The sequence below is a fragment of the Microcebus murinus genome, chromosome 1 (assembly GCF_040939455.1).
Source record: "Microcebus murinus isolate Inina chromosome 1, M.murinus_Inina_mat1.0, whole genome shotgun sequence".
Taxonomy (NCBI): domain Eukaryota; kingdom Metazoa; phylum Chordata; class Mammalia; order Primates; family Cheirogaleidae; genus Microcebus; species Microcebus murinus.
In genome coordinates, this window is record NC_134104.1 from 129,547,024 (window position 1) to 129,574,115 (window position 27,092).

Consider the following 27,092-nt stretch of genomic DNA (forward strand, 5'->3'; position numbering starts at 1 on the left):
TTCTCATAGTAATCAAGGTTGATAATTGTAGCCAGTACAGTAACTCCTTGCTTTGACTGCCAATATCATGAAAAGTTTAAATTAGCCAAGTAGTGGCTACAGCTTCTAGTTCAGTGGAACCACCACTGTGTCCCTGGCAAAAGTGTTTCTCCTTTGGGAATCAGGACCTGTAACCCAGGAGAGCCTACAGTTGTGGGACAGGAAGCACAAACACTGCAAGTGGGTTACTGGGTGTACTGAGAGTGGACATTTCTATTTTCACCTTTTTGTTCTTGGAGTTTAGTATTCAATTATTGTAGACACAGTACCTGTCTTAGTTCATTCGGGCTGCTATAACAAAGTACCATAGACAGGGTGGCTTGTAAACAATGGACATTTACTTCTTCTAGTTCTGGAGGTTGGGAAACCCAAGATCCCAGCAGGTTCAGTGTCGGGTGAGAGCCTGCTTCCTTGAAGATGGAAACTTTTTTCTGTGTCTTCACATGATGGAAGGTTTGAGGAATATCTTTCAGACCTCTTTTGTAAGGACACTAATACCATTCATGAGGACTCTACCCTCATGACCTAATCCTCTTCCAAAGGCTCCACCTTCTAATACCATTAACTTGTGGGTTAGTATTTCAACATATGAATTTGGAAGGACACAAACATTCAGACCATAGCAGTAATACACGACAAATATTGGTTTAGCACATATACTGAATCACAGAAGTCAGTGACTTAAATTCTCAATCTGTTGTTCCCGTGCTGGCACCTTAGCTGAGCCTTTAATAGATCTTCCCACTGTTATTTAAGGTTGCCTGCTTCTGAGTGACAAACTCATTTGTTAGAAAGGCATGGATGATCTTAAAAATGTACTCCTTTAATCAACAATAAAATAAAAACACAAAATAGGGTGTGTCAATAATTTTATAAGCCTTGAGATTTATGTGAAGAATCTAAGTACTATACTCTTAGCAGAGAAAAATATTTTATTATTACATAGAAATGTAAGAAATAAATTCAATTGCCCCCTTTTACAAAAGAAAAGTGGAGGACCACAGAGAAGAGTGACTTAATAGAAGCAACAACTAATCGATGACAGAATCTGTGCTAGATCCAGGTTTTCTGATTTCTAGATCCCTGAAAATACCACTTCATCAAACCGCTTTTTAAATAAAAAGCATAGGTTTATCTGTTGGAAATTCAGAGTGGATTTCTAGATGCGTATCAGATTACTTTCAAGGTTACAAACAGCTTTGCTTTTACACAGTAGAATTGTATTTTTTTGTTTTTGGGAGCAGTTACAGTTTTTCATGTAGAAGCAAGGGAAACATTCATCTTTAGGCAATAATTGGTTTCTATTCCTTCCGGGCCTTATTCAAGCTTCACCTCCTCCAGCAAGTCTTCCCTAAATTCTTTAGTCTATGGCAATCTTCTCTTAACTCTCATAGAAATTATTGGACATCTTTTCATTATTTCTACTGCAAAACAATTTTTGTGAGATCACAATAAAATAAATGAAAAGAGTCAATCACTTGGAATGCTGTCATTTCAACATATTAAACCATTTTCATTTTTCAAAATTACATCTAGCTTTTGATGCCTATATAATTTGTATATCATTGGAAATTTTTGTAATCAAGGCACAGATACATATTTGCAGTAATTTCCTTACATAATATCAATACATGATCACTTTTTAAAGATGCTACATGATTTTCATAATTTTATTTTTAACGGAAAATTACTCATCACCTCTTAATTTCATAGACATTTCACAATTAACATGTCTAAGACTGAACTCAACTTATCCATTCGACACCATGCAATTTTAGACAGAAAGACTTCTATCTTTTTCTCCTTTGCCATCCCTACTTCCATTTAGTTTACAAGTCTAATCCTTCTGCTGTCCAAATATTTCTTAACTATAAATTCTTTTTTTCTAGCTTCATCACTGGATCAGGCTTCTTGAGTTCAATTGCAGTAAGATAGTTCTGGCTGCTACTAGTAGTAGTGGGTCTTCCTAGTCAGTGCTTCTGGTGGATGCCCAAGTCATCTTTTTAAAATGAAAATTTGATCCTTTATTTCTCTGCTTAAAAACATTTGGCAATTCTCCTTGCTCTGGGAGGACTTTGTCAGTCCTTAAAGCTAGCATTATTTTATATAAACATTTAGATTTCTGGTTTCTCTTGGGAAGTTGAAAATCTGGCCACAGTGTGTCTGCATTCCAGTATAGCAACAGAAGGCTGACACTAAGTAGAGGCTGTTCCTACAGACAGGGAAGGTGCTGTGCAATCTGACAAGGAGACGCCCTAAATCTGTCTTGTTGACGTGAGCTCCCTGGCTCCTATGGGCTTTTGAGTTTGAGACTCTCCACTGTCCAGGCTGAAGCCTAAACTTTTCAGGGCACATAAAATTCTTTATCATAGGCCCTGCCAAGTTATTTAGTCTTTTTCTTCCATTAATCAAGAAATAGAGAGTGACTCCTCAAATGTGCCTTGGAATGCTCTCCTGTCTGTGCTTTATCACCTTCATATCTGGTGGGAGCTCTTTTCCTTTCTTTCTTTCCTTCCTTCTTTCTTTCTTTCTTCCTTCCTTCCTTCCTTCCTTCCTTCCTTCCTTCCTTCCTTCCTTCCTTCCTTCCTTCCTTCCTTCCTTCCTTCCTTCCTTCCTTCCTTCCTTCTTCTTTCTTTCTTTCTTTCTTTCTTTCTTTCTTTCTTTCTTTCTTTCTTTCTTTCTTTCTTTCTTTCTTTCTTTCTTTCTTTCTTTCTTTCTTTCTTTCTTTCTTTCTTTCTTTCTTTCTTTCTTTCTTTCTTTCTTTCTTTCTTTCCTTTTTTTTTTTTATTTCAGCATATTATGAGGGTACAAATGTTTAGGTTACATGTGTTGCCTTCCTCTCCTTCCCCAGAAGCTTTTTTCTTCCTTCAAGACTTTGCCACATTGTCACCTCCTCTATGAAGTCCTTCCTGATTTCCCAAGTCTGCCAGGTAGCTGAAGAATCTGGAAAGGAATTCTGCTTCCTGCCCTATTCTACAACTAGTTTTTCCCTGCACAGACTAGGAAGACAGGGCAAGAAGCTTCCTCTTGCTGCTTCTCAGTGTTTCTTCTACCTTGCTCCTTCTCCTGTCCTGTTTTGTCTGGCCTTGTTCCCTGCTTTCCATGTTACTAACCCTTCCTTGTCAATTAAATTCAGCAGATGTTTAAAGAGTGGCTGATAAAGGCAAGGAATTCTAGGGGGGATTTAGTGATGAATGAGGGATTCCTGTTATGGTGGGTAGGGTTTAAATCCTGGTGGGACAAATGGATGTCTGGTGATGACAGCATGGCCAGGTGCTTTAACTGAGGTGTAGGCAATGTGCTGCGGAAGGGTGGAGGAAGGAGTGTTTTCTAGTCTCTGGCAAAGGGAATGGAGGGGTGGTTGCTTATATTTAAAAGAATTTCACGCCTGAAATCCTAGCGCTCTGGGAGGCTGAGGCGGGTGGATTGCTCGAGGTCAGGAGTTCGCAAACCACCCTGAGCAAGAGTGAGACCTCGTCTTTACTATAAATAGAAAGAAATTAATTGGCCAACTAATATATATAGAAAAAATTAGCCAGGCATGGTGGCGCATGCCTGTAGTCCCAGCTACTCAGGAGGCTGAGGCAGCAGGATTGCTTGAGCCCAGGAGATTGAGGTTGCTGTGAGCTAGGCTGACGCCACAGCACTCACTCTAGCCTGGGCAACAAAGCAAGACTCTGTCTCAAAAAAATAAATAAATAAAAGAATTTCTGAGAAGGATAATGGAACCATGTGGTCCCTATGACTCTGTCTTTTGATTTATTCTTCTCTTTACAAATCCTTCTTACCTACTCCAATATTTCATTTTAGAGTGTGGGAGTCAGGTGCTGTCTGGGTTTGAATTTGACTCCATTATTTTATATCTTTGTGACATTGACAGGCTACCTAACTTCTCCTTGCCCCAGTATCTTTCTCTTCGAAACGAGAGAAATAATAGTACTTCCTTCATAGAACTGTCGAGAAAGTTAAATGAAATATCCATCTAAAGCATCCAGCACACTGCCTTTCACAGAATAGCCACTCAGTTAAATTTAGCTATTATTGCATCATTATTTATTCACTTCCCACATGCTCCCACATCATATTCTGGTGACCTCTGCATCCACAGTTACAAAAATTTTTAGCTAATATCATTAAGAGAAAATCTTATGCAATGGCTAAATATGTAGACTCTGTGCCCAGACTTCATGGGTTCAAATCTGTCACTTTATGCTTTATAAGCTTTGCAAGCTGCTTACCTTCTCTTGCATCTGTTTCCTCATCTAGGAAGTGGAGATAATAACAGTATCTATGGTACAGGGTTATTGTAAAGATTAAATGAGTAAATCGATATAAAGCATTTAGGGCAGTGTCTGGCATGTAGGAGGTACTGAATGAGTAGTTTTGGAATTATTTTTATTGAGATGGGCTAAGAGCTTCATATATGTTATTTTGGGTATCCTGATATATCTTTACAATATAGAAGCATAATAGTACTCCTTATTGTATAGATGAAGGGACTGTGGCATGGAGAGCTCAAGTAGCTTGCTCAAGACATATTAAGTGGGAGAGCTAGGACCTGGAGCCAGATATTTCTGAATATCTATCACTCTCTTACTCTCCTGAGTACCAAACACAGACATACGACTGTCTAGGGAGCATCTCCCAGAGGTTGTTTCATGGGCACTTCATATTCATTTATTCACAAAGTTGATCTTGTCATATCCTCTTCTGAGTCTGCTCCCTTCTAGGGCTTATCGTTTTTTAAATGGGGCCACTAAACTCTCCAGCTGCCCAAGCTAGAGAACTTGGGGTTGTGCTTAGTTATTCCTCTTCATCCTCACCTACTTAATCTATCACCAATACTTGTGCCTTCTAACTTCTAAGCATCTCTTATATCTGTCCATTTCTCTCCATTTTCACTGCTACCACCCTAGTTCAAGTCACCATCATTTCTTTCTTATTTATTTATTTATTTATTTCAGGGTATTATGAGGGTACAAACATTTTGGTTACATTTTATATCTTTGCCTCTCCTTAGTGGGGGTTAGAGGCATGCCCTTCCCCTCTACGATGCTCACCGTGTCCTTTAGTTGTGAGTTTACCCCACCCCCCAACATCTCATCCATGGAGAATATTACTACCATGTGAGCATCATAGTGTTAATCAGTCAGTACCACCATCATTTCTTTTTGAATAAATTCACTTGTCTTTTAATCAAGCTGTATAATTGCTTAATGAGGCATAGAATATTATTTCCTCCTGGATTCTTTTAAAAGTATGCTTTATCTTCATTCAAAGAAGGATTGAGATAGACCAGCCCCTAACCCCCGACATATACCCGACACTCATATCATATCACAGTTAAAAATATTAGGTAATACTGAGACTTCAGGGCAAGGGGAAAAGTTCCTGTTTTCTGAGCACTGGATAAAGAATTTTGTAGTTAAATATCTAGTAAGGAGGAAGATAGTGAATAGAAAAGGGAAAGAGAAGAGAGGAGGAGCAGGGTTGAGGAACCAGAAAATGGTAGGAAGATAGGGGCCAGTAAAACTACAAAGGATAGAGAGCCAGCACATATTTTTAAGAATGCTATGCCTTAATGGAGACTATCATTTACATTGTTGTGAGAAAAATCCTTCCTTTTTCCTCCTTACAGAATTTTTCTAAATCTTTTAAAAACTTTTGGAGACTATACCTGTTTAGCAGGAACTGAAGAGTGCCAAGTTTTATGTCTGGGTTAATGTAGTATGTCACAGAGGAATTATGAGCCCAGATGGCAGAGGAGGCTATGAGAACCAGGCCTGGGGGAATTTGCAGAAATTTTGAAGCAGAACCTTGGCCTTCTACTAGGCCATGGAATTGTTGAGAGCTCCAGGCAATTATTCCTACATCTCTGAAGAAACAAGAGATCCTGGGTTGACATATGATTTGCATTTTATTGTACACAATGTCCGTACTTCCTGTATGACAAAATGATATTCCCAGAGAGGCATGTAAGTGTAGAATTTCTTTTCTTCTTTGAGAAAACACAGCCAAACAATCAGTTGTTTTACTTGCAGGATTCAAGACCTTTGAATAAATTACAAACTGAAAAATGTCCATTCCAGTGAGCTGGATTTCATTCACAGGTCTGCCTCTAATGGGGTTCCTGGGGACTTGGGGAGTAATGTAACTTTTCTTTAACCCTCATCAGTAAAATGAGGGATTTAGATCAGCCATTGTTTCCTAAACTTTGATCCATGTAACAGTGCTTGTGGGAATTTCCACATTTCTATCTACTTTTAGTGTTCATAGACAGGATGGCTATCTATCCAGGTTCACCTGGTAAGAGTCCTAGTTTGTGCCTGATTCCTGGTATAATTATTAACAGTGCCCCATTTTACTTTCAAAAATGTCTATATTTGGATAAGAACATTTATAAATACCTTATGAATAAGAGTTCCTTGAATAGAAAATATTATGTTAAATAATTTTAAACAAGTTTCTTAAGTGCAAAACTTCGTAGATTCTTTATTATGCTAATGTGCTTTATGAGTCCCCCAAAGAAGAGATATATTTTCCAGCATTTTGGCTTTGGAGTTCTTGTTTTGCTTCTTTTGGAAATAAGTGAATGGAACTTATCTTGGAAAAAAAATACTAAATCATCTTAATTCAACAAATACTTATTAAAGTACTATGTGCCAAGCCCTGGAAGAGGCAATGTAAAGATGAAAATTCTGTCACAAAAGAGCTTATGATCTGATCTATAAAGTGAGGTGACTGGCAATGGGAATTAAGATAGTACAAAAAGAGTTACAATTCAAGGTCACATTCTAGCTTTAACATTATACTATGTAATTAGAGACCAAGATAAGGCAGAATAAATTCAAAGCCTGAATGAGTGTTATAATCTGTAAGCACTATGTCAAGTGAAATTTTCTCAGACTCAATACTGAATGGATATGTTTGATAAATCTTTCATAATATTCATATAATGGTCCAGAGAATCAGTATTTTCATATCTATGCAGACTCTGTCACTTTAAGATTCAGAGGCTTAATAGTACCCAGGAGGAGAAAATTAGTAGGATTATTGCTAAAAAGTTGTAAAAAATATTACTTAATGGAAGGACCCTATAAATGGAGATTGTGATTAGAAAGTTCTCAAAGATGAATTTTCCAATAGATTTCTTATGGTCAACAATGATAGTCAGCACTTAGCAATCCATGATAGTTTTTTCACATATTAATTAATTTTTTAATGCCCATTATTAGTATTCCCCATTTACAAAAGAAGAAACTGAAGCTCGGAGATGTTGAGTTACTTACCAGAGTTTTTATTGCTGATTAATCTCAGAGTCAAGATTTAAACCCAGGCAGTTTTTCCAGAGTTTGGCACTAAACATAAATGTTATCAGATATATGTAAGGGGCGGATTGTGAACATATCCTCCCAACTCAGAGTTCAGTAAACTCATGTTAGTAGCCTGAAATCAGTCATGGTGAGAGTATTTACACCATGGAAATTGGTAAAGACTATAAATTAGAGCTCCTCTTACACCCTGTCCCTCCTTCTCCCTCCCCCACAGCTGATTGCTAAACAATTATGAGCACACTACCAATTATAGACACATTTGGAAAGCTGTTGACTGAGTATTGCAGGTATTCACTTAGGAAATTGTTGGTACTGTTTGTATGTTTTCTTGGCCTTTTTTAAATCAGATGAGGATCCCTTTTGGCCTGAATTTGAAGTGAATATACAAATGAGAATTCTTATGATCATTAAATTGTTGGATCTGAGGGGCTTTTCAGAAAATTAAGTACTCTGTCCAGATGTTTTACTTCAAGGAACTTTGGAAAAGGGTATTGTCCAACCACAGTTCTTTCTGCACATGCTTCCTCTTAATTTCTGAAACCCATTATTTGTGTATTTCTTATGAGAATCACCACACTTTGAATTCATATTTTAGTTATTTATATATGCATATTTTCTTCCTGTTAGACTACAAGAACCATGCTAGAATCCATACCAGCTTAGTAATACAATCCCAGGGAGTGCCTAGCAGTGTTTTTCCAAAGTGATTGATTTCAATGTTGATTAAATGAATAAAGTTTTTTTTTCTGTATCAAACACCAGTTGATGATTTAGATATAATGGTGAAGAAAATAGTTTAAGGAATTGCTTTAATTCTGAATCATAAATATTTTATTAAAACAGACCATCCAGTTTATCAATCTACTGAAGTCATGGATGCATTTATGATGTTTTATACCTGAAGATGTAATTGATGACTGAACTCTGACCTTTTTTTCCCTCTTGCCCAAATTCTTTCCTAAGAGGCCTGGTGAGTCATGCCTACAAATGATAAAATCTTATTAAACTGCTATAATGTGGCTTACTTTCCAGTCTGATTCTGGTATAGCACTGCATGAAAGATAGAAGACCCCCTTATCTTAACTCAAGCATTCCTTTTTCCTGACTCAAGGTCTTTAGACAAAGCTTAACTCTTTCAACTAATTGCCTACTAAAAAATCCCTAAAACCCACCTATGACGTGTAAGCCCCCCACTTTGAGATGTCCTGCATTTTCAGGCCAAACCAATGTGTACCTTCCACATATTGATTTATAGTTTTACCTGTGATCCCTGTCCCCATGAATGTATAAAACCAAATTGTAGTCTGGCTGCCTCTGGTATCTTTTCTCAACACCACTTGATACCATGTTCCTTGAGCCCCAGATGCATGTGTAGCCCAAAAGAAACCTCTTTAAATTATTTTACAGAGTTTGGAGTTTTTTCCATTCACATAATTTATTTTTTCTTAACATAAGTACATCTAGAAGACTGACTTTTTGAGGCGGTGGGGGGATGATTTCAAGACCTGTGCTAAAGTACCTATTGGTTTCTGTTTACACATTTAGTTTAAGATTTATCTTTTTGGCTCTCTCTTCCTATAACTCTGACCATGTTAGCATTTTGTAAATCATTGTTCTTTGTTTTTTTCCCCAAATAGCCCTTTAAATTTTAGATTGCAGTTATATATTGAGAGTTTTTTATGTTTTGATGGTCTAGATTTATTCAATTTTTTAGATTAAAATTATTTTATTTAAAGATACATACATAATGAGTGAGATGCGCACCATCTAGGGGATGGTCATGATGGAGACTCAGACTTTTGGGGGGAGGGGGGAAATGGGCATTTATTGAAACCTTAAAATCTGTACCCCCATAATATGCCGAAATAAAAAAAAAAAAAGAAAAAAAATTCTTTGATAATTTAAAAATATTTGGTATATTGTTTACAATAGACATGGTTTAGAGTTGGTGAAGGGGCAGATTTTGTCTTTTCTCTTTGCCGGTAATCCATCTGCTTGCTGCTTAGCTATGGACCAACAACATCAGTGTAACCTGAGTTTGATAGAAATGCAGGGTCTTGGGCCCCAGCCCAGAACTACTGAATCAGAATCTGCATTTAAAAATATCCCCAGGAGATTTGTATGCACATTAACGTTTGAGAAAAGCCAATCAATTGAGCCTTTTTCTGAAATTCACCCTGCTGCAAAAGCAGCTGACTATAATGTATTCTTCAATTCAGACCACAGTTTGGAATTCTGATTTATTTGATGGCTTAATGTTTATTGACTGCACCTGGTGTGCTAGGTGCTGCAAGGAAAATACAAACCACTCAGCCATTGTTCTGCAGTTACTTTACTCTAAAATGAGAAGACACAGACAATTTGCTAGTTTTTCTTTCCTTTGTACTTTATAAACAGTTACACATACATTGAAAGAAGGCAAAGAGTTGGGTAGGAGAGACTGTCTGGTTAGAAGCTCACTCCAGGGGGATGTGGTGCATTGTTAATACAGAGTAGATGAGGGATGTTTTGTATACACAGAAAGAAATGGAAGGAATTTTGCCAATCATCTAGATGTTTGGTCTGTGGAAGGCAAACATGTGAATGGCTGAATTTTGTGTAGACAAAGTATCTGGACAATTGCTTGCATTTTCCACTTCCCCTCCAGATGTTTTGGTATTGTGTTGATGTAGTTCAAGCCCACTGCTCTCAGACATTTCATGAATTTTTAGTAGAAAAAGTTCTGAATGCATTGATTTCATATCTACATTCCATTCCTCATGAAAATTGCAATCTTTTAAACCTAATATTTAATCAAGTTTTCCCTCCTGGTGTTAAATTATCATTTTATCTAGTGAATGTAGAAGATATTCTTAGTCACTATCGTTAAGATGTGATGAAAGAAAAATAAGAATTTTGAAGGGGGCCAGAATATGCCACTCCAAAATATGTGGTTTTGGTGAAACTGCCCTTATAAAATAAATAAAGGGCCACAAAGTGGGAAGAGTGGTAGAGGAAATATATATAATGAACCTTTCTTCCCTAGCTAGCTTTCCTATAATTGCTTACTACTCAGGAGTCAAATAGCTGATGGTCATATGCACTCTTAGCTGTCTTCATTGCTCCCATACATAATATCACCTTTGTCAAACCTAGGGCTAGTTTTTGAGATATCTTCCAGGCTTGGCATTCTGGTGGAATAGTTGACCCACCCAGACTAGTGGCCCATACCAAGGAACTGAGTCAACTGGTCTTGTGACCCCCCACCCAGGAACTGACTCAGAATAAGACAATTTCTACACCCTTATCATTTCACCCCAAACCCAGCCAATCAGCAGACCCAATTGCCTAGCCCTTTACCCAATAAACTATCTTTAAAAACCCTTTGTCCCAAATTCCCAGGGAGATAGATTTGAGAACTTCCTCCCCTCTCCTTACATGGTGCCTGAGATACTAAACTCTTTTTCTGCTGTAATTCCTGCTGTCTCAGTTTATTGGCTGCTGCTTGAGCAGTGGGCAATAACCTTGCTGGGCTGTAACATTGGCATAAGGATTATTTTGGGTTGAAGGCAACTGAGAATCAACAAATGCAGGAAGAGTTCTTTACTCCCCTTTGTTCTCTTCCTAAGAGGTACAAATTTCCCTTTGTGAAGGAGCTCCCCAACTCCCAAACCAGGAAGAAAAGAGCAACTCTTATTACTGGACACAGAGATCTGGCCCTGGGATGGGTCTGCATAAACACACCTCACTAAAGTAAGCCTTAGCTTCCTTTAGTTTTCCCCACATATTTTCTAGTTACTTTCTCACAATTTACCATTCCTTGAAGTCTAAGCCCCCTTTCCTTGTTTAAAATGATATATAAACCCCCAAGTCTGTTTCTTTGAATTTTGCTTCTTTTCTGTGAACTCCCATGCCTGTCAAATATTAACACGTTTGTATTCCTTTTCTCCTGTTAATCTGTCTTTTGCCAGTTAAATTTACAGAGTCCCAGACACTGAATCTATGAGGGTATGGGGAACTGCTTCCTCCCCAACAATTTGAATTCTATTAGCACTTCCTTTTAAAAAAATTAATAATTTTAAAAGAAGAAAGAAATAAAGAAGGAAGAAAGGAAAGACAATAGATAAAAAGCATATGGAAAGTCTAAAGCATCAATAAAAATGGAATGAGAGTTTTTAGGAATTGGCTATTTATTCCTCTGTTTTCTCTAATCATTACTCAAACTGTCAATGACTGCAGGCACACTATATGGAGAGATTATTATTGTCACACTCTAAGCCTGCATTGAGGTCAGCTGTTGGATCAATAACAACTCTGCTCCATCAGATAATGAATCTAAATGAGAATTGCCACTGTTAATCAGGTATCTTGAAATCCTTGAACAGGGCACTGTGATAAATGATTGCTGACTATTGTTCTCCTTTTAACCTCAGTGGACTTTGCTCACCCATCTTTTTAATTAGCTAATTTAGTTCAGGATGTTTAAAATGCTCAAATCCTTTCAAAAGTGTCCCCTGGGAGGTTATTCCTGGAGTAGACATCAGGACAAATGTCCTTCCTTTCTTTGTAGAGATACATTTTGCACATTTTTACTTTTTCTTAGAGGAACATGTTTCCGGGGAAGACTTTGGTTTCACATTTCACTTAGCACTTAGTTCTTTATCTTGTAGAATAATAGCATTTTAAAATTCAGCAAAAATATACCATAAATGATAGCATTTATGGTTTATTAAACAAAAGTCAAAGCTTTGGAAAATTACAACCTTCAGAGCAAAAAGGAGGTATTTTCTGCTTTTTTTGAAAGTTAATTAGCAATGAAAAATTTTTTAGAAAAAAATGCTGGGTTAAAATGAGGTTACAGGCAAGTCTTAACAATTAAAAGATATTTTATACATTGATAAAGACTACAATTTTAACAGTTATGAACATTATTTATCTTTACATATTTGTGGTCTTTGTCCTTTAATATGTATTAGTATTGAAACTTTTAAAGTAAGTTTGCATATTTTCTATAACATTGAGAAAAGCCTGTGATCTTATTTCTGCCAAATAATTTTGTAAGGCTAGAGTCAATGTAATAGTTAACAGAAGTAAGGCCATTCATCTGCATTTTTATTTTCTAATTCATCTCTCTCATATCTGGAGTATAAGTCTGTGAACAAAACAGGACAGTCAAAAACAATTGATTATTTTGTCTTTCTGGCTTGACTGGTAAGTTAGCAAATGTAGTTAAAACACTATGCATGCACCCTAAGGGATGTGGAGAAAAATTGAGTAGTCCTAGCATCTCACTGAAAACTTTTCTGAGGATTGAGTACAACATTTTTATCTCCAGAAACCTTCCTGTCTATTCATGTGAGCTCTGAAAAAAATTTTCATCTCTTTTGATTACCTGTTAGATATTTTCATTGTTAAATTTATGGCATTTATGAACTGCCATTTCGTCTTTATTGCTGTAAAACAAAGCACCCCAAAATGTAGTAGTGTAAAATAACAAGCGTGGGTCAGGAATTCAGACAGGCTGCAATGGGGATGGTGTGTTTCTGCTGCATGAAGTGTGAGGCCTCAGCTGGGAAGACTGAAAGGGCTCAGTGGTGACTCAAATGAATGGGGGCTTGAATTCTTTGGAGACCTCTGCACTCACATGTCTGACATACAGGCCGGGATGGTGCAAAGGTTAGGTTCAGCTGGAGCGGTTGATAAGAATGCATATACATGGCCTTTCCATGTGGACTGGGCTGCTCATAGTGTGACAGTTGGGTTCTAAAAGGAAGTGGCCCAAGAGGGAGGATCAGGAGAGTGAGAGTCTGAAAAGAGCAAGGTGAAGCTGCATAGGCTTTTGTGACCTAGCATTGGAAATCACGGAATATTGCTTCTGTTCAACCAAAGCAGGCATAGGCCTGCTCACATGCAGGGAGAAAGGATGTAGATTGCATCTCTTGATGGGAGCAGTATCAAAGAATTTGTGATCATTTTTTTTAAAAACCACATCATTTTTAAAAACCCAACATCAAATTCATAGTAGATTTTTTTCCTTACAAATTATCTTACAAGGAAGCTGAAGACATCTGGCACTTTATAGGAGGAAACGAGAGAACAGTCCTGTGTTTGATTATAAAGTCAAGTGCAGAAATCTTAAGAAATTCCTTTGTATTTCCCAGTATTACCACATTCATTTGTCTACACACAGTGGGTTCCAGGAAAATGTTAAGCAGAAAAATTAATTACTAGGAGAATTTTACATGAACCACGTTTCTTCTAGGGCTCCTTGCAGTCGATCAGGATGTTGTATTAGTGTTCTCTCTGATGTAGGTGTCATTAACTACAGCTCTATTAGTTGTTCATTTGCGGCATGAAATAGATCCAAATACAGAGGATTGCTTTTGAACTGAACCATTGTTTCATGAATATTAGAACGCAAATCAATGCATATTGACTGGGCTTGTGTAGATGAACGTGATAGCATTGCCCTCAACAAAATATGGTTCATTTCTTCAAAACAATGCATAAGCCTTAGAACAAAAATAAGAAGCACTTAAGTTTTTCAAGATATTGAACTCTAGGCATTGAGCTAATAAGTTCATTTCTTCAAATGCTTGAAGCTGTATGAACAGATACTATACTTTCTAAAGTTCTTGCTTCTTTGTGTATAGTGATGGGCAGGAGGCCAAAGGAAGATCATAACTGTAGGCAGCACTCTCATGACATTTTAATGAACATATATCATCTCTATTGACACTCAGAAGAACAAGCTTGTGAGGCATGCATTTTCATCCCAAATTCACAAATGAGCAAATTAATGTCAGAGATTTTCTGCAGTATGCCTAAGGTCACTACCTTGCAGTGGTGGAAAGGAGATTTAAGTTCCTGAGACATGACTGTCACTGGAGAGTCACACCTCATTCTCCACAGCCAAATTAAAATAATCTTTCTCTGTGTTCTCATAATATCTTAAAATCTATTCATATCTACCACTTTGTGGTGTAATTATCTTCTTATGTGTTTATTTCTCCCCATTTGACTTGAAGTAAAGAACCTTGTCTCCTATCAGCACCCGCAAGGATTTGAGCCAAAGTGACTAATGTATACTTACAGAATGAATGAATGAATGAAGTTTCTATGACTCTAAAACTCTCTCTACCAATCCCTGGTGCATTTTAAGAAAGAAGTGTTTTGTTAAAATAGGATGAAGAAAAGCTGATATTTGTGGCTAGGATGCAAGAGAGCCATAGACATAAAGACCTGTGAATTATCTGTGACATTATTTTAGCTCATTCTCAGGACTATACTAGGAACAGCAAGGAGGCCATGTGCCTGAGCAAAATGAGTAAGAGGAAAATATTAGGCATATTAGGAACTGAAGTCAAAGAGTCAATGAGGAGGGTGTCAGGTCATATAGAGCTTTGTAGGACAGATAAAGCCTCTGTGTGGCCCAATTAGACTTAGCAGGAAAAGTGATCCTTTAAAAACCTATGATGAGAATAGATGGGGGCTAGGCAAGAGTGGAAGTAGGGAGACCTATTGTGATTGATTTACTGAAGTGATTGAGATGAGAGGCTGTGGTTCCTTGGACAAAAGTGGGAAGTAGTTGGATTTTGGATTTCTTCTATCAAGTGGATCTGATAGGACTGATTAGATATGGTGTGAAAGCAAGAGAGAGGAGTGAAAGATGAAGCCAAGATCTTGGGTCTGAGTGCATAAAAGGGCAGAATTACCATCATGTGAGATGGGAAACTGTACAGATAAAGCAGGTTTTTGGAGGGAAGATAAAGAGTTCACTTTTGGACAATGTAAGGGCTGAAATAAATATTAGACATCCAAGAAGAAAATATTATGTAGATGATATGATTGGAATTTATGATTAAGTTAGAGGTGTGATGCCAGGGATCAGTAGAGAGATGCTGATGTGGCGGACATAGCGTAGAGGTGGTAATAACAGCTAGGATGATATCACCGAAGAATTGAGTGCAAACAACGAAAGGACGTTCATAGATTGAGCCCTTGACTGTTCTAACAGGCCCACGAGAGATAAGGACTCTGCAAAAGGAACTCCTACGAATGAATTGACAGTGAGGAGAAAAACTAAAGATTATGATGTCAGAGGCTGAGTGAAGAAAAGATATCAAGGAGATGTGGTCAAATATCAATGCTACTAACATGTCAAGTGTGCTGTGGACTGAGAATTTATCGAGCATTAGTTTTATTTATTTATTTATTTCATGTCATCCCTTACTTATTTTTTATTTATTTATTTTTTATTTCAGAGTATTACAGGGATACAAACGTTTTGGTTACATAAATTGCCTTTGCACCACCTGACAAGCATTTTCATCGAGCATTAGTTTTAGCAATGTAGAAGACATCTGTGACTCTGAGAATAGTTTTGGTGTCAGGGTGGGGGTGAAAGTCTGACTATAAGTTGTATAAGGGAAGCCTTAAAGGAGAGGAATTGAAACCATTGTTTACACATGAGGCTTTCAAGGAATTTGCTACAAAGAAAAACAGTGAATCAACTAGAAGAGGAAGTGTATCCAGAAAAGTGTTTGTTTTCTTAAAAATTTTAAGAATATGCATATATATATATACATATATATATATATATGTATATATATATATATACACATTTTTCCCTATATGCAAGTCTAAAAGCTAGATACTTTTGGCGGTAATACTTTGTGGGTAATATTGTATGCTCCATATTGCATTTCACTGGGGAGGGGCTACTACTATCAGGCTGTCTTAGTGATTCTAAATTTCTGTGTTTCTGTATTATTTGCTTAGGATTGTGTCTGAAAGATTTTTACAATGAAAAGGAAGATTTTTATTTTTCAAGTGGCAAACAATCTGTGTAATATTATTTTAGTGCTATGTAGATAATCTGTTTCCTTTAGTACTTAAGTCAATTGTGTAATTGGGAGATTTAGAATAATGATTTTCAAATTTTAACATTTATTTTTCTAAATTTTTAGCCAGCAGTTTCTTTTGATAAAGGAAAGCCTTTTTTTTTATCAACTGGAAATAAACTATACTTGCTTCTAAAAGCTTAATGTTTCCCTTTAATCACCAATTATCAAAATAAGAAATTTCTATAATAATTACTTCCAATTATGGGAAACATGTTTTTTTCTTTTTTTTTTATTTCAGCATATTATGGGGGTACAGATTTTAAGGTTTCAATAAATGCCCATTTCCCCCCCTCCCCCCACAAGTCTGAGTCTCCAGCATGACCATCCCCCAGATGGTGCACATCTCACTCATTATATATGTATGTACCCACCCCCCTCCCCCCTGCCCAATACCCTATTACTGCAGTACCTATGTGACCACTAAGGTGCTGTTCAGTTAATACAAATTTGCTGGTGAGTATATGTGGTGCTTGTTTTTCCATTCTTGGGAAACTTCACTTAAAAGTATGGGTTCCAGCTCTAACCAGGAAAATATAAGATGTGCTATGTCACCATTGTTTCTTAGAGCTGAATAGTACTCCATGGTATATATATATATACCACATTTTATTAATCCATTCTTGGATTGATGGGCACTTGGGCTGTTTCCACAGCCTTGCAATTATGAATTGTGCTGCTATAAACATTCGAGTGCAGGTGTCTTTTTTGTAGAGTGTCATTGGATCTTTTGGGTAGATGCCCAGCAATGGGATTGCTGGATCAAATGGTAGATTCACTTGTATCGCTTTAAGGTATCTCCATATTGCTTTCCACAGAGGTTGAACTAATTTGCAGTCCCACCAGCAGTGTAGGAGTATAGAATTTTTTTATTTCCATCTTTATTTCTTCATTTATGAAGTAATCATTTAGTAGGAGGTTGTTTAATTTCCACGTTTTTGTGTAGAAATGTGAGTTTCTGTTAGGGTTGATTTCTACTTTTATTCCATTGTGTTCTGAGAAGGTACATGGTATGATTTCTATTTTTTTAAATTTCTTGAGATTTACTTTGTGTCCTAGGATATGGTCAATCTTAGAGAATGTCCCGTGAGCTGATGAGAAGAACGTATATTCAGTGGATTGTGGATAGTATGTCCTGTAGATGTCAGTAAGAACCAGTTGTTCCAAGGTTTTGTTTAAGTCCATTATTTCTTTATTAATTTTGTGTTTGGAGGATCTGTCTTGTGCCGTCAGTGGGGTGTTGAAATCTCCGGTGATTATGGAGTTGCTATTAATCCATTTGCTTAGATCCAGTAAGGTTTGCTTTATGAAACTGGGTGCACCTAAGTTGGGTGCATATATATTTAAAATTGTTATCTCTTCTTGTTGAAGTATGCCCTTCACCATTATATAATGACCCTCTTTGTCTTTCACTACTTTTGTTGGTTTAAAAACTAAATCGTCTGAAATTAGAACTGCCACGCCAGCCTTCTTTTGGCTTCCACTTGCCTGGAATACTGATCTCCACCCTTTTACTTTTAGTCTATATGCATCCTTGCAGGTTAGATGTGTTTCCTGAAGACAGCATATACTTGGCCTGTATTTTCTTATCCGTTCAGCCAGCCTATGTCTCTTGAGTGGAGAGTTTAAGCCATTCACATTTATTGAGAGAACTGATAGGTAAGGTAGATTACTGTTCATTCTCTTGGGTTGGATGTTGTTGCTTTGATTTCTCTCTTGAGCCATTGTATTATCTGGCCTTTAATCTTTGTGTTTTGGTTGTTTTTATATTCGTGAGTTTTTATTATGGGGTTCCATGCGTAACAGTGTTTTGAGTAGTTCTTGTTGGGTTGGTCTTGTCTTGGTGAATTCTCTGAGACTTTGCTTGTCTGAGAATGTCTTTATTTCTCCTTCATATATGAAGCTTAGTTTTGCAGGGAATAAGATTCTTGGGTGGGCATTGTTTTGTTTCAAAAGAGTGAGAATGGGGCCCCAGTCTCTCCTTGCTTGTAAAGTCTCATTAGAGAAGTCTGGTGTTATTCGAATTGGCTTTCCCTTGTATGTCACTTGCTTCTTTCGTCTTACAGCTCTTAGAAGGGCCTCTTTAGTTGATATTTTGGTCAGTCTGATGACTGCATGTCGTGACGTTTTCCTGTTTGCATTGAATCTCCCAGGGGTCCTCTGAGCTTCTTGAACTTGTATATCGAGATTTTGAGCAAGGCCTGGGAAATTTTCCTCTATTATATCTTCAGATAGCTTGTCCAACCCTTGGGTGTTGTCCTCTTCCCCTTCTGGTAACCCTATGACCCTCACATTAGGTTTCTTCACATAATCCCACATCTCTTGTAGGCTTTGCTCTTTTCTCTTGTTTCTCTGCTCTATCTCTGTGATGGTTTTATTTAGTTGGAGGGTGTTATCTTCAATCTCTGAGATTCTTTCTTCTGTTTGATCTACCCTGTTCTTGAGACTTTCCACTGTATTTTGTAGTTCCCTGAATTGATTCTTCATTTCCAGGAGTTCGGTTAAACTTTTCTTCATTGTGTCTATTTCTTTAGTGAACTTTTGTTCTAGGTCCTGGAGGCTTTTTGTGGTTTCTTTGTGTTGGTTATTGAGTTGTTGTTGCAGTTTGGTGAGTGTTCTTATGATCCACATACGAAATTCCTCTTCTGTCATTTTGGTTGCCTGATTTGGGTTGGTGTCCGTTTCTAGGGGGCTGGTGCTCCTCTTTGGGGGTTTGTTTTCCGTTTGGTTCTTCATATTTCCGGAGTTCCTTCACTGCTTTCTTCCCATGTCGATCAGTTGTTGTTTCTTTCCTTTAGGTTTTTGTTTGGGTATTCACACGCCTTGTTTAGTTTCTGAGCCGTTAGGTGGTGTCTGTGGGTGAGATTGAACCACTCCCTGTATATTGGGTCAGTGGGTGCCGTGAAAAGGCTGTGCAGATGCTGTCCCTGTCAGTAGGTGGTGCTTGCTTGGAGGAACAGGCTATGCTGTTGTTTTTGTGTCCTGTTATCTGCTCTTGTTCTGGGCAGAGCTGGGTTGGGTAAGCCTGCCCTCAGGCACCACCAATGCCGTTAGCAGGGGTCAAAGTTCAGTTCTCTGGTTCCAGGAATAGCTGTCATGGCGGGGCTGGAATGGTCCTGCTTAGACAGAAAGTCTGCTTGTAGGGGTGGGGCTGTCTGAGACCCGCAGACTGGAGCAGGCCTCAACTCCACAGCTACTCCTGGGTCTCTGCCAGCAGGCCAGACCACACGCCACCAGGTCTCCCAGGATTGTGATGCCAGCGGGGAGGTTCCCTGCGCAGAAACGCTGCCTGGGCTGGGCGCACGGCCTCCCTTTGGGGGGAGGGTTGCCCTCTAGGACGCTGATCTGCCCCTGGAGGCACACACACCTCAGGAGGCTGTTCACTAATATCCCTTCTGTGCCCCAGACAATGCTAAACCTTGGTGCACGGGATCTGGTCTGCAGGTCCGACCTTTGGGTCCCAGAGTTCAAACTGTATCCCCCCCAGGGAGAGGAGTTCCAGTCCCAATTCACCCGCAGGGAGCCCAAGCTGTGTCTGTGTCTCTTAGCCTCCACATCGGCACTGTTCTCCTGGTAACACCGTGCCAGCAGCACCTGGGAGTGCTGGCGGGTAGGGAGCTCACAGTCTGAGTTCCCCTTAGTCAGCTGTAGGGTCCCAAAAGGGAAGGTCCCGTTCCCTGGAGGTGCCTCTGGCTGGTGGCTGTATTGTCTCTCTGGGAAGCCGCGGGTAGGGTCGGCGGAGGTGAGGAGGAGGCAATATGGCGCCTGCTGCATGGCTTGGGTCTGTGCACACGGAGGTACCCCGAGGGATTTGGAAGTCTGGTGCCACGTCTGCTACAGGCTCACCGCTAGCTGGTGGCCGCCGTCTCTGGGCTGGTGTCTGCAGGTCTCTCCACCCGCTGGGAAGCCCAGCAACAGTCCCAAATGCAAGGGAGGGGAAAGGTGATTCATCCACCTACCCTTCCCGCTGGTCTCTGGGCTGCTCCGGCGGTCTCAGCTTCTAGTTCTCCTCCACAGCCTCCTCCCGTGGAGTCTCCTGGGGTCTCAGGTACCCCTCCTTCTGGCCCTTGTCTGCTGTATGCTCGCCTTCTTGCTTCATTTTTCTAATTTCTGCTAGGATCTGTCTTTTCTGCAGAGACAGTCTTTCTGGCGGTGTTTCTCATCCGCCATCTTGATCCTCCTCCCCGAACACGCGATTCTTGATATTCCCCTGTTTTTTTCTTAAGAGAAGATTTTTAATCACTTCGGTACGGTGCTCACCGGCTGCGAAACCTTGCCCACAGCCGGCACTCATAGTCCCCATGATAGTTTGTGCTGTGCATGGACGATGAATCCGTTTTGCTCTAGTGTGATGAGGAAAGCTTTAAAACACTGAAAGCTTGTTTTACTTTACAGGCAGCTTTACTTGTAACATAAATCAGAATAGGTAACATATACATATATGTTTTCATTATGTTACTTTTAAATGTTCACAATTTTACTTTGATAAATGAAAAATTAGAAAAGTCTTATCACAGCTGTGGGCTAAAGTCACTGTGCGTGTTCATACGTGGCTGTCGACTGTAGTCGATGCTCGAACTGAAGTGGTTAAACATGTGTGTGTATTGTTAATGTATATTAAATAGATGAAATAACAGCATGTTTACAAGTTGAAGGGAATGGTTCAGAAGAGAGGAAATCATTGATCTATAGGAGAGAGAGGGAAAAAGCTACTAGAGTGAGTTTTTCAAGGGGAAAGGAGGACAGGTTTGGATACACACAGATGGGAACATGGGCATGGTTCACTTATGCTGACATCCAAAAATGCGAAGTAACTGGCTACAAATGCTGGTAGGTAGTTAGATCTAGTTAGGAGAAATCTGTGGAAGTTCTATTCTGATTGCTTTAATTTTCCTAGCGATATATGAAGCAAGGCCAAGAACAGTGTACAAAAAATAAAGATATGGATAGGGTGAGTTATAGTAATGACAAGTTCTAGGCAAGACCATTGGAACAAACAATTGAGGACATAATTTTTGATAAAGAGGTGGTTAAGGAACTGAGAGGTTGAAGTGTTAGATCATTTATTTATAGATTAGCATTGCTAAGAAATAATGCAATAGCAGTCTTGGGGAGAGGGACAGTGAACTAGGAGCTGAAAATATCAGGAAATGACAGGGAGTCATCCAAGGGCAATACATGACAATAATAATGAGGGTTAGTTTGTAACTCACTATGACAACATAAAACTCAAAGCTGAGGATTTTAAGGGAAGATTGAGAAAGAATGGTCCAGAAGTGACAATGGGGAGCAAGAAGGACACCTTTCCACTTCTAGGCAAAATAAAGTGGGCTGTAGGAAAACAGTTTCTTCAGGGGAGAGGCAAGTTGCTAAAATAATTTTTTAGGCAATTGATTATGATGTGCTTTGGTTTCATTTAGGTTTCTCTGTGTTGCTATGGTTGAGGTTTTTTGAGCTTCTTGAATTTGTGGGATCATAGTTTTTTGGAAGGCAGCTATGCTCACCAATATACCACCAACGTCTTGGATTTTTAAAACCAAATTTGGAAAGTATTTAGCCAAATATTTTTTCTTTCCCATCTCCTTCTGCTTCTTCAGGGATTCCAATTACATGGATATTAGACCTCTTAAAGTTTTCCTGTGGCTTACTGATGCTCTGTTTTCTTTCTCTCTCTCTCTCTCTTTTTTTTTTTTTCTTCACTATTTCATTTGGGTAGTTTCGATTCTGGCTGTTGAAGGAGGGCTGATATTACCATTTCCATACTGTTAGGCCAGCCTGAGGAAAAGCAATGGTTTTTAGATCTTTAATAATTTGAAAAGATAAAAATTATTATGGTAGCAAATGAAGTTGTTTATCTTAAGATGCTCATAGTATCTTTTATTTGCACACCACAAATCTAGAAAAAGATGAATAGCCTATTTTTTTTCCTTTTGTTTATTTGATTTTTGTAGTAGCCTCTCTGCATTATGGTAAAGAGAAAGCATTGACTTCATATTCAATATAATACTTTTATGATCTATAGTTGTCTCTAAGAAGCAATTTTCATGAAGTGGAAAAAATGGTTTAAGAGGGTAAAAAAAGGGAGATTGGATTTCCAGAGGTCGAATCTCAAGATCTTACTAGAAAAATAATTAGTGGTGAAAGTTTTACTGACAATGGAAAAATCTACCACAAATTTACATGAAGTGTTTCTCTGTTGTGATAAAGGCCCCTTGCCTCAATCATTATACCTTTAGCTTTATCATCAAGCAATAAGCTTAACAGGAAGATCTGATCAAATATAAAAATAAATAAAGACGGTAAATTTTTTTCTTTCTTTCTTTTTTTTTTTTGTAGGCCTTGATGCTGTAAAAAAGAATTTGGGGCCCTGTTACATTTACAGACTCAGAAGTCTACCCCACTTAGGGGACTATAGGATTGTGTTCTCTTTATTCTTCTCTGCTCCTAGTCCCTAAAAAGCAGAATGCCCTATTCATTCACATGTTATACTTAAAAAGTGAGGTCTGAAAACAGGTCTTGTCCCTGTGTGATATAATGAGCTATTCCATTTTACTCTTTCCATAGAAGAACACAGGAGAAAGAAACTTAAACTAAGAGACTGAGTTGAGTATGCCATTACACAGTTTTACCAACACACTGAAAAGTAATTTAAAAGTAAAAGTAGACAAGTAAAGTTTAAAAATTAAGGGAAATGGAATTTGTTTTCCAGCTCACGTTCCCCTGTTGGTGAGTAGAAAGTAGTCAAGCGAAGCATGTTGCCACATAGTAAGTGGGTGGAACCGGTGGTTGTCGCTGAGTGGTGCAAACTACTACTCAGCCACATAAGTCACATCAAAGCATGCACAGCTCTGGATGAAGCTGGATTCTTCCTTTAAATCTGGCCATGTAGAAGCCTGTGGTCCTTGTAGAGGCACTATTCTGAAAGGGACTTGTGGAGGTGATTTTCTAATGCAAAGATGGCCAGATCTATACAGCTGTCATCTTCTACTACATATACAAAGGGATTTTTTACTCCAAATGGGTACATCAGAATTCATATACAACACATAAGGCAGCATTTCATAGAACAGATACTGGGGTTTTAGCCTTATAAAAATCATGTACTAGGTGATTTTCTGGCCTGGCATAGAAACTGTTCATTTCCTCATCAGAAGTGTTAAAATCTCCAGCATGCGGTCATTGTTAGGGATTAGGGTTCTGAGCTGACCTGAGGTCATTATTAATATAATATCCCGTAGCCGTGGCCACATTGGAATCTGTATCTCAGGCAAGGTCTGTAGGATTGATAGAGAGTGAGGCACAATTTGCATAGAATGAAATTCAGGAATGAAAAGTTGAAGCATACTGGAGTAAGCAACATGATTAATGTTTTTTTCTCCTTAAGTTTATCAAAGGTGCCTAATGAAAATTCTTGAATCTGTTAAAATATTTCATATGTTTGTAACTTGCTTATGCAAGTTCTAAAAGAAGTGAGGGTTCAGTCTTGGGTACACCTGAAATGTCTAATGATTCTGAAAACGTGCACAGGATATACTTTGGTAGCATACACTTCTAGTGCCCACCCTTTATATATATATTCATTGAGTCACTCATTCAACAATTATCTATTGGGCTTCTATTTTTGTACTGTGCTAAATACTGGAGACTAAAGATGAATAAGACTCTCCTCATCTTTAAGAGTCTTGTATCTAGTAAGAGATAATTGGAGTCGTAATTAGTATTTGTATGGATTTTGAAATTATATTAGCTAGTTGATTAGAGTCATATAAAAGGTAAGTAGAGGATTATGAAGTTAGTTTCAGACTATCTTTGAAGAACCTATACTAAGGAAGATCTGGGAGAGCTAAAGAGTGGAAGTTACCTGTTTCATTATGAAATTGAGCTCTGACTTATTATTTTTTTGCCTTTGGGGGCACAAGTAATTTACTTTCCAGGAGCAGGAACAGATCCATCTTCCTCTATTGTCCTGAATTCTGTCTTCCAGGCAGTTGAGATCATTTTTAGGTTATTAATGTATAGCTGGTGTCTTCACATCCCTGATGTCCTCTGGCATTCACACCTTTCCTGTGTGGGAGGCTAGGCAAGTGGTGGTTTCGTTTCCAAGCTAAAAATGGACATCCAGATAGAGTAAGCCATTTGTACAAGGTCACACAGTTACCAAGTGTCGGAGCAAGGATTCAGTTGGCTTCAGTGCCCAAAGCCAATTAATCACATGAACCAAACTAAAGTTTTCTCAGGCAGACAACTTTCCAGTGTTGCCCCTGTCAATTGTAGGAGTAGCAAATTAGTGCTTCTCCCACAAAACCTTGCTGCTTTCTTCCCCCGTGCCCCCCAAAGAGGACTGAGGTGAGCAGCATGGGTGGCAGGAAGTGGGCATGATATTCTCTGTATTCTCAGTTGTCACCTAGACATTTTGGTTTTGAAAGGGTAAAATATTTCCTGAGCTGTGGGTATCAAGGAGGTATTTTTCCACAATTATCTCACAGCAAAGAGGTAGACAGCATTTCTCCATTTACAACTGAGGAAATGGAGCCTTTCAGGGTTGAAATAGTTTTTTTTCATAGTTACACAGCTTGTAATTGGTCGTGTTTATTCAGGTCACATCCCCTTCCAAGTATTCTTTATCCTCTGACACACTAGACCCTTAGGCAGAAGTACAGGAGAAAACTGGAAGGGTGGGTAGGCTGCAAAAGGAGGTGAGAAGTGCCAGGTGAACCAGCATTGTGATGGCACAGCAGGAGGGTGGCAATAGGTGGAGAAGGAGGGAGAGAAGGTGACTTGTGTGATATCTTTGGCATGTGTAAGGTTTTTACACGTGCTGTCTTCTCCTCCAGGCAAAACAATTCTCTCTGTGTGTCCTTCCTTCACCTCAAGGATTATGATTATGTAATTCTGTGTTTTTGGTGGACTCAGTCATGGAAAACTTCTCAAAAATATAATTTACTAGAAATAAAAATTATTTTAACTCATGTTTACATAATATATATTATCTTGGTCATAAAGTATTAAAATTCTAATTAGGGCTTTTTATGCACAATTATATCAGTGTTTATCACATGGCTGATGTTGCTTTTAATGGCTTGGACCCACATAGTACCTTTCTAGTAAGGAGGTCAATTATTTCAGTGGGCAGTTGCTTAGCAGCACAGAGGTTAAGACAGATGGCTTTTGAATTCTGGCTCTTGCACAGCTGTGTGACCTTGGGCAAGGTTCTTAACCTCTTTTAACTTACCTACTTATCTACAAAATGGGGGTAATTCCTACCACATCGAGCTGTTGTGAGGATTACGTGACACGTGTAATATGGGGTCTAAAGTGGGGCCTTGTGTAAAATAAGAGGTCAGAAGCTGTTACTTTTCTTATACTTTCCTCCCCACAGGGTGGAGGGTAGGCTTCAATCTTGTTGCCTCATTTTGCAGATAGAGAAATAGAAGCAGAAGTGAAGGGTTTACCAAATTTCCCAGCAGAAATCTAGTCCTATTAACTTCCAATTTGCTGTTGTGGCTACTGACTCTGTTAAACTTGGATCTATAAGCAACCCTACAGGAGAGAATAATCCTATTTAGGGCTGTTGAAAGATGCTGGTTCTGTGCCAGTTTGACATTTTCTGGGGCTCTATGGGAAAAGTACTTGCTTTTCTTTATCTCTCTCCCTAATACATTCATTGGTCAAGTCATTCGACCTCTCTGGGCCTTGATGCTTCCATACCTGTTGGATTTCACCTTTCTTCTAGGACTTACATTCTTTTTTGAGCGTTGTTACCTATATATTGCCTGTTTCCGCTATCACATTCTAAGTGTGTGGAGGACAGAGCTGTATCCTCCTCCCTTGATACTCTGCACAGTGTCTCTTCTAGTGCTTCATATATTGCTGACCAGGAATACTGGATCAGGTTTGGGATGAGATGGCACGATGATGTAGAAATTCATAGCAGAGTTACCAATCTGTTACAGTAACTGAGCACACATAACGTGTTTGCAACTCACACACACTACCTGCTCAGTATGTTGCCATCAAAAGGACACAATGTAATCAATACAGTCAACTGTGTCCTTCCCAAATGAACTTCAAAGGTGAAATCTCCCAAAGCTCCTAGTAAACATTGTGAAAATGGCCCTTGTCATTATGTTTCTCTTTCCTATTAGTGTGTGTGAGCACCTTGAGAACTGGAAGCTGTTTGTTTTATTCTCTGCTGTTGCCACTGTGCGTGAATAGTTCTTAGACACGGTAATACTTCAGCATATATTTGTTGAATAAATTTTAACGAATAAACAAAAAGTCATCACTTCTGTTATTTTGGTTGTCTGCCGGGCAAGAGCTCCAGGAAAATGGCATTGTTCTAGCTGTTGTTCCTACCAGGTCACTAGTACAGGCAAATGACTAGATCCCTGTGAGGTGACAGGGGGCTGTTAGCACTGTTATATGAGTGTTGCGGTCCTTAGTACCTGTGAATGGCCACCTTAGCAGGGTGGGGAATTCCAATAAGATTTATGTCATGGGGACCTCTCACATTAATGCAAGAACTGATGGAAAAAAAAGCTTGGTATAATAACTTCAAGTCTGGGCAATAGAGACTAGATTTCATCACTTTCAACCAAGATGACAGAAGTAAGATGTTTTTCTTTTAATTTTATCTCCAATTTACCTTCAACCCTGATTGAACTTAAGTATTCCTTTTCTTACCTTAAGCTTTTCTAGCCTTCACACTGTAGTCACCCATATTATCTCTCAGATTTTTTATTGGCTTTTTAACCTATTTGTCCACATTTTCTTCTCATTCAACCCTAGGTCATATTCCCAAATCTTTTATTCATCTTCTGAAAGGGAGGGGCCTCAC